Below are 9958 nucleotides of genomic sequence, written 5' to 3' on the forward strand. Positions count from 1 at the left end.
TTGTATTATCTTTTACCAGATCTAATGTGTTATATTCTCCTACATTCCTTTCACATTTCCACAAACTTCAAAGTGTTTCCTTTCAAATGGTACCAAGAATATGCTTCAGTGCCTGAGCTACAGGCAGTTAGATTTGAGTATGTCATTTTTGGCAAAAATTAAAAAAAAATAGTCAGATCCAACATCTCCTTATCAAGTCCTATATTATTTGATAAGGAGATATTAACTACATTGGTAGATAAGGAGATATTAACTATATTAGTAGATAATGAGATAATGGCTATTAGGAGATACAGAGATATTAACTATATTAGTAGATAAGGAGATCATGGCTATTAGTAGAGAAGGAGATAATGGCTATAAGTAGATAAGGAGATATTAACTATATTAGTAGATAAGGAGATCATGGCTATTAGTAGAGAAGGAGATAATGGCTATAAGTAGAGAAGGAGATATTAACTATATTAGTAGATAAGGAGATCATGGCTATTAGGAGATACGGAGATATTAACTATATTAGTAGATAAGGAGATCATGGCTATTAGTAGAGAAGGAGATCATAGCTATTAGTAGATAAGGAGATATTAACTATATTAGTAGATAAGGAGATAATGGCTATAAGTAGATAAGGAGATATTAACTATATTAGTAGATAAGGAGATAATGGCTATAAGTAGATAATGAGATATTAACTATATTAGTAGATAAGGAGATATTAACTAGATATTATTAACTATATTAGTAGATAAGGAGATCATGGCTATTAGTAGAGAAGGAGATCATAGCTATTAGTAGATAAGGAGATATTAACTATATTAGTAGATAAGGAGATAATGGCTATAAGTAGATAAGGAGATATTAACTATATTAGTAGATAAGGAGATAATGGCTATAAGTAGATAAGAAGATATTAACTATATTAGTAGATAAGGAGATCATGGCTATTAGTAGAGAAGGAGATAATGGCTATAAGTAGATAAGGAGATATTAACTATATTAGTAGATAAGGAGATAATGGCTATTAGTAGATAAGGAGATATTATTAGTCATGGAGATATATCTGTTGATTCTACTGTACCTAGCTGCCAATTCTAACCAGTCTTATCCATTCGTATCCAGTCCTAACCAGTCCTGTGGGTTGTAGACCATTCTTGATACACACGGGCAATGGATGAGGGTGAAAAACCCAGCAGTGTTGCAGTTCTTGCCACAAACCGGGGGACCATGCACACAATACATTGTTGCACATACTAATTTGTTGCCGAAATTGTTGCAACCCCTATTACTAGCCTGTTCAACCTCTCTTTCGTTTCATCTGAGTTCCCCAAAGAATGGAAAGCTGACGCGGTCATCCCCCTCTTCAAAGGGGGAGACACTATAGACCCAAACTGTTGTAGACCTATATCCATCCTGCCCTGCCTTTCTAAAATCTTTGAAAGCCAAGTTAATAAACAGATCACCGACCATTTCGAATCGCACTCTACCTTCTCCGCTATGCAATCTGGTTTAAGAGATGGTCATGGGTGCACCTCTGCCATGCTCAAGGTCCTAAACGATATCATAACCGCCATCGATAAAAGACAGTACTGTGCAGCCGTCTTCAACGACCTGGCCAAAGCTTTCGACTCTGTCAATCATCGCATTCTTATCGGCAGACTCAATAGCCTTGGCTTCTCAAATCACCAGCTACTTCTCAGATAGAGTTCAGTGTTTCAAATCCGAGGGCCTGTTGTCCGGACTGGCAGTCTCTATGGGGGTGCCACAGGGTTCAATTCTCGGGCCGACTCTCTTCTCTGTATATATCAACTATGTCGCTCTTGCTGCTGGTGATTCTCTGATCCATCTCTACGCAGATGACACCATTCTGTATACAGCTGGCCCTTCCTTGGACACTGTGCTAACTAACCTCCAAACGGGCTTCAACATCATACAACACTCCTTACGTTGCCTCCAACTGCTTTTAAATGCAAGTAAAACTAAATGCATGCTCTTCAACCGATTGCTGCCCGCACCTGCCCGTCCGTCCAGCATCACTCCTCTTGACGGTTTTAATCTAGAATATGTGGACAACCACAAATACCTAGGTGTCTGATTAGATTGTAAACTCTCCTTCCAGACTCACATTAAGCATTGCCAATACAAAACTGAATCTAGAATCTGCTTCCAATTTCAAAAACAAAGCATCCTTCACTCATGCTGCAAAACATACCCTCGTAAAATTGACCATCCTACCGATCCTTGACTTCGGCGATGTCATCTACAAAATAGCCCACCAACACTCTACCCAGCAGACTGGATGTAGTCTATAACAGTGCCATCTATATCAGTGCCATAACAGTGTTTTATCAGCAAAGCCCACAGTACTGTGCAGCCGTCTTCAATGCCACCTGGCCAAAGCTTTCAACTCTGTCAATCATCGCATTCTTATCGGCAGACTCAATAGCCTTGGCTTCTCAAATCACCAGCTACTTCTCAGAAGAGTTCAGTGTTTCAAATCCGAGGGCCTGTTGAGGAGTAAGTTTGCCCTTTCTGTCGTTTCCCCAAGGTGTCTGCAGCATTGTGACGTATTTGTAGGCAGATCATTGGAAAATTGACCATAAGAGACCACATTTGCCAGGTGTCCGCCCGGTGTCCTGCGCCAAAATTGGTGCGCAAAAGTCAGCTGCCAGTATTTTTCCATGGTCATCTACAAAATAAGCCCAAACACTCTACCCAGCAGACTCGACTTTCCTATCAGTTCTCTGATGCCAATGATTCAGAGAGGAAAGCAAGCTTCCACGAACGATATATCAATGAAGAGATATGGCTGTGAAAAAAAGTTTGCACCTTGAGGATTGATTCCAAACAACGTTTGCCATGTTTCGGTCAGCTGCGATATTATGTAGTTAATTATCAATGAAAATATGTTTGATTCCAAACAACGTTTGTGTTTCGGTGACTGAATTAATTCGTTTGACTTTGTTGGTGACTGAATTTTCGCCAGCCAGATGCGATGTAGAAAACGAAACGATTTCTCCTACACACAGACGCTTTCAGGAAAAACTGCGCATTTGGTATGTAACTGAGAGTCTCCTCATTGAAAACATCCGAAGCTCTTCAAAGGTAAATGATTTTATTTATTTGGTTATCTGGTTTTTGTGAAAATGTTGCGTGCTAAATGCTACTCAAAATGCTATGCTAGCTTTGCATACTCTTACACAAATTAGTCAATTTCTATGGTTCAAAAGCATATTTTGAAAATCTGAGATGACAGTGTTGTTAAGAAAAGGCTAAGCGTGAGAGTAGGCGCATTATTTTAATTTTATTTGCGATTTTCAGAAATCGTTAACGTTGCGTTATGCTAATGAGCCTGAGGCTTTAGTCACGATCCCGGATCCGGGATGGGGAGTTTCAAGAGGTTAAGTATCTACTGTCAGAGCAGCTTACCGATCACTGTACCTGTACACAGCAAATCTGTAAATAGCCCACCCAACTACCTCAGCCCATATTATTACTTACACCCTTGCACCCCAGTATCACTACACATCATCATCTGCATCATCTATCACTCCAGTATGAATGCTAATTTGTAATTATTTTCGCCTCTAGGGACTATTTATTGCTCATCTCCCTACTCTTCTACATTTGCACACACTGTATAGAGATTTTTCAATTGTATTTTATTTTGTGTTATTGACTGTGCATTTGTTTATATGTACTCTGTGTCGTTGTTTGTGTCACACTGCTTTGCTTTATATTGGCCAGATTGCAGTTGTAAATGAGAACTTGTTCGCAACTGGCCCACCTGGTTAAATAAAGGTGAAATAAATAAATAAATAAAACATAAATAAAACGACTATACCCCGATCAAAGGCACTTAAATATTTTATCTTGCCCATTCACTCTCTGAATGGCACACATACACAATCCATGTCTCAATTGTCTCAAGGCTTAAAACCTCTTACATCTATGGGGGAGCTATTTCATTATTGGATAAAAAAAACGTGCCCGTTTTAAGCCTAATATTTTGTCACAAAAAGATGCTTGACTATGCATATAATTGACAGCGTTGGAAAGAGAACACTCTGACGTTTCCAAAACTGCAAAGATATTGTCTGTGAGTTCCTCAGAACAGGCGAAACCAAGATGAAACTTCAAACAGGAAATGAGCAGGATTATTGAGGCTCTGATTTTCATTGTCTCCTTATATGGCTGTGAATGCGCAAGGAATGAGCCTGGTCGATCTATCGTTTCCCCAAGGTGTCTGCAGCATTGTGACGTATTTGTAGGCATATCATTGGAAGATTGACCATAAGAGACTACATTTGCCAGGTGTCCGCCCGGTGTCCTCTGTCGAAATTGGTGCGTCATCTTCAGCTGCACGTCTTTTTCCAAGCGATTCACAGGAGAAAGTAGACATCCACGAACGATATATCAATGAAGAGATATGTGAAAAACACCTTGAGGATTGATTCTAAACAGCGTTTGCCGTGTTTCAGTCGATATTATGGAGTTAATTTGGAAAACAGTTCGCCGTTTTGATGACTGAATTTTCACTTTTTTTGGTACCCAAACGTGATGTACAAAAAGGAGCGATTTCTCCTACACAAAGAATCTTTCAGGAAAAACTGAACATTTGCTATGTAACTGAGAGTCTCCTCATTGAAAACATCCGAAGTTCTTCAAAGGTAAATGATTTTATTTGAATCCTTTTCTGGTTTTTGTGCAAATGTTGCCCGCTAAATGCTACGCTAAATGCTACGCTAGCTATCAATACTCTTACACAAATCCTTGTTTTGCTATGGTTCAAAAGCATATTTTGAAAATATGAGATGACAGTGTTGTTAAGAAAAGGCTAAGCTTGAGAGCTAGCACATTCATTTAATTTAATTTGCGATTTTCATAAATAGTTAACGTTACGTTATGCTAATGAGCTTGAGGCTATAACTGGATACAGTTTTTTTTCATAGCCAAACGTGAACAAAACGGAGCGATTTGTCCTAAACAGATCATATTTTTGGAAAAACTGTCTAACTGAGAGTCTCCTCATTGAAAACATCTGAAGTTCTTCAAAGGTAAGGATTTTATTTGAATGGTTTTCTTGTTTTTGTGAAAATGTTGCTGGCTGAATTCTAGGCTTATAGCTATGCTAGCTATCAATACTCTTACATAAATGCTTGTTTAGCTATGGTTGAAAAGCATTTTTTGAAAATCTGAGATGACAGTGTAGTTAACAAAAGTCTAAGCTTGAGAGAAAATATATTTATTTCATTTCATTTGCGATTTTCATGAATAGTTAACGTTGCGTTATGCTAATGAGCTTGAGGCTAGAAATAGGATCCCGGATCCGGGATTGCTCGACGCAAGAAGTTAAACATCCTTCTTGAACCCGTCTCCTCCCCTTCATTTACACTGATTTGAAGTGGATTTAACAAGTGACATCAATAAGGGATCATAGCGTTCACCTGAATTCACCTGTTAAGTCTTAATCATGGAAAAAGTATTCTTAATGTTTTGTCCACTCAGTTGACGTACCATAGTAAGGTGGCACTTAGTAGGAGGAAGAGGAGGACTCGGGGAGATGACAGGAGTACAATGACACTTAGCTGAATTTCAGTCAATGTTCTTTACAAGATAAAAATACAAAGCCCCTTTAGCTGTCTCTCTGTCTAAGAAGAACACGATGAGAGAGAGGGAGGAAAGAGAGAGATGGAGAGATGGAGAAATAGAGTTCTTGAGTGAGCGAGAGCAAGAGGAGAGAGGAGAAAGAGGAGAGAGAGGGAGAGGAGAGAGAGGGAGAGAGAGGATAATGAGGCGAGAGAGGAGAGAACAGAGAAAGAGGAGAGAGAGCAGAGCAAGAATAGAGAGAGGAGAGAGAGAATAGAGAGGAGAGAGAAGAGAGAGAGCAGAAAGAGAGAGAGTGAGTGAAATAATGTCTGCTTAGTTGTGTGATATAATATGAAAGGATGTAAATCAGCAACACCTCAGTGTAGAAGCAGTATATCAGCAGACCCCATAGCAGAGAGAGAGAGGCTTTGAAAGGAACACTGAACTTCTCAACTACACTCACTCTATGAGGTGGACTAAGGGTAAATAGACACACACACACACACACACACACACACACACACACACACACACACACACACACACACACACACACACACACACACACACACACACACACACACACACACACACACACACACACACACACACACACACACAATTTATTGCTAACCAAGTTTCGGAACACCACCATGAACAAAAAGGCACCACGGGCATACAGTACTTTTGATTATTTTACTATTTCATCCCTCCACAAGAATTTAGTACCAACACAAATCTAGGGATTCCAGCTGAGCCGACTGGCCGTTTGTTCTGTTGGTGCCATTGCCAGCCAAGTCGACTGGTCGTTCGTTCCATTGAGGTTCGTTCCACTGCAAGTTGCTGTGCCAAACAAAGATGGTTGCTTACCAGACTCTTCTCCATCGCTAGCTAGCCAAGTGCACAGCTAACATAATCACTTCAAACAGAAGCTGGAGAGACAGCACACCAACTGAATTTAATTTACTTGAACCTGCTATTCTATTGACATGTCTTTGTATCAGTGGAGGCTGGTGGGAGGGGCAAAAGAGTGGGCTAATTATAATGGCTGGAATTGAATTGATGTCAAACATGTGGTTTCCATACATTTGATTTGTTTGATTCAGTTCCATTTAACAATGGATGATGGAACACTGGACGACAGAACAACGGATGATGGAACACCGGATGACGGAACACCGGACGACGGAACACCGGACGAAGGAACACCGGACGAAGGAACACCGGACGACGGAACACCGGACGACGGAACACCGGACGACGGAACACCGGACGACGGAACACCGGATGACGGAACACCGGACGAAGGAACACCGGATGACGGAACACCGGATGACGGAACACCGGACGAAGGAACACCGGACGGCGGAACACCGGACGATGGAACACCAGACGAAGGAACACCGGACGACGGAACACCGGACGACGGAACACCGGACGACGGAACACCGGACGACGGAACACCGGACGACGGAACACTGGACGAAGGAACACCAGATGATGAAACACTGGCAGTGAAGCGATTTCTTTGACAGAAGAGTAAATAAGTAGCCTACTTATGCATCATAGGCCTACCCATAAATAGCTTTTTTAGCAAAGCTTAGAATGTGTCTCAACCAATTACAATGCTTGTTTTGACTAACACGTTGTAGAATATTACCTACAGTATGGTGTTATCATACATCCGAACGCATGACCTAACAGGCATTTTGAAAAGACATCGAACCAATGAACCTTGACATCTTCTATGGAGACCTAGAAGAAGCTGCCTCATGCATTTCAAAATGTACATTACCACAAGTAGCTGGTTAAAGTTTCATCTGTTAGGATGTACCATCGTTCAAAGTAGAGCAGGTGCATTAGCAATGGTGTTTCATTGAGATGGCATTAAAACCGGTATTAAACCTGCGCTACCATTACCTTTGGAGAAATGTTATACGTTTTTTCCTTCAGAGTTATTGGAATCCTGGCACTATAAATCTACCTAAAGATATGCAACACAGTATAAGCTGATGAAATAACTGTGAGCATTAAGATTTTCCCTCCTCTTTTCCTGACTCATTAAATTTCCATGTAAACATTTTCAGTCTTCTCACTCACAGCTCTGTCTACCCATTCACAAAGATCTGTTTACCCCATCACAGAGCTCTGTCTACCCTATTACAGAGTTCTGTCTACTACACCACAGAGCTCTGTTTACCCCATCTTAGAGCTCTGTATACCCCATCACAGATCTCTGTCTACCCCATTGCAGAGCTCTCTCAACCCCATCACAGAGCTCTGTCTACCCCATCACAGAGCTGTCTACCCCATCACAGAGCTCTGTCTACCCCATCACAGATCTCTGTCTACCCCATCACAGAGCTCTCTCAACCCCATTACAGAGCTCTGTCTACCCCAAAGAGGGCTATGTCTACTCAATTACAGATCTCTGTCTACCCCATCACAAATCGTTGTTTACCCCATCACATATCTGTCTTCCCCATCACAGATCTCTGTCTACCCCATCACAAATCAAATCAAAATCAAATCAAATGTATTTATATAGCCCTTTGTACATCAGCTGATATCTCAAAGTGCTGTACAGAAACCCCGCCTAAAACCCCAAACAGCAAGCAATGCAGGTGTTGAAGCACGTTGGCTAGGAAAAACTCCCAAGAAAGGCCAAAACCTAGGAAGAAACCTAGAGAGGAACCAGGCTATGAGGGGTGGCCAGTCCACTTCTGGCTGTGCCGGGTGGAGATTATAACAGAACATGGCCAAGATGTTCAAATGTTCATAAATGACCAGCATGGTCAAATAATAGGTCTGGGACAGGTAGCACGTCCGGTGAACAGGTCAGGATTCCATAGCCGCAGGCAGAACAGTTGAAACTGGAGAAGCAGCACGGCCAGGTGGACTGGGGTCAGCAATGAGTCATCCTGCCAGGTAGTCCTGAGGCATGGTCCTACAGCTCAGGTCCTCCGAGAGAGAGAAAGCAAGAGAGAAAGCATACTTAAATTCACACAGGACACCAGATAAGACAGTTTTATTTGAGACGACTGTACAACCATTAAGATTAATTGTCAGATTCAACAGAAGATCTTTTTGTTTCTTGGGACCTAGAACAAGCATCTCTGTTTTGTCCGAGTCCGCAATTTTGGGGCTTCACAATGTTTCATTGAAATGTACAGCTGTGTGTCATCCGCATAGCAGTGAAAGTTAACATTATGTTTTCGAATGACATCCCCAAGAGGTAAAATATATAGTGAAAATATAGTGGTCCTAAAACGGAACCTTGAGGAACACCGACATTTACAGTTGATTTGTCAGAGGTCAAACCGTTCACAGAGACAAACTGATATATTTCCAACAGATAAGATCTAAACCAGGCCAGAACTTGTCCTTGTAACGGGATTCTTACTGGGAAGGAGAGAAGGACCAAAATGCAGTGTGGTTATAAGTCATGGTTCTTTAATAATGAAACTATACATGAATAAACTACAAAACAAGTGAAAAAAAAGTGAAAACCCGAAACAGTCCCGTGTGGTCCCGTGTGGTACAAACACTGACACAGGAGACAACCACCCACAAAACCCAACACAAAACAGGCTACCTAAATATGGCTCCCAATCAGAGACAATGACTAACACCTGCCTCTGATTGAGATCCATATCAGGCCCAAACACAGAAACAGACAAACAAGACATCCAACATTGAATGCCCACTCAAATCACACCCTGACCAAAAAAAACATAGAAACATACAAAGCAAACTATGGTCAGGGTGTGACAGTACTAAAACACTTCAGTGTCTCTCTTGATCCTAAGTCCTGGCAGAGTTGTGCAGACTCGGGACAACTGAGCTTTGGAGGAATATGCAGAATACGCAGATTTCTAATAATGACAAACTTTTCCTCAAAGTAGTTCATGAATTAATTACTGCTGACGTGAAAGCTATTCTCACTTGGGGAATGCTGCTTTTTAGTTAGCTTTGTGACAGTATCAAGAATACATTTAGGATTGTTCTTATTTTCCTCAATTAAGTTGGAAAAATAGGATGATCACAGAGCTCTGTCTACCCCACTACAGAGCTCTGTCTACCACATTATAGACCTCTGTCTACCCCACTACAGAGCTCTGTCTACTCCATCACAGAACTCTGTGTACCACATCACAGAGCAATATCTACCCCACTACACTGCTCTGTCTACCCAATCACAGAGCTCTGTCTCTGTCTCCCCATCACAGGAGCACCCCATCACAGAGCTCTGTCTACAGAGCTCTGTCTACCCCATCACAGAGCTCTGTCTACCCCATCACAGAGCTCTGTCTACCCCATCACATAGCTCTGTCTCTCCCATCACAGAGCTCTGTCTACCCCACTACAGAGC

This window comes from Oncorhynchus masou, chromosome 29 (genome assembly GCF_036934945.1).
Source record: "Oncorhynchus masou masou isolate Uvic2021 chromosome 29, UVic_Omas_1.1, whole genome shotgun sequence".
Taxonomy (NCBI): Eukaryota; Metazoa; Chordata; class Actinopteri; order Salmoniformes; family Salmonidae; genus Oncorhynchus; species Oncorhynchus masou.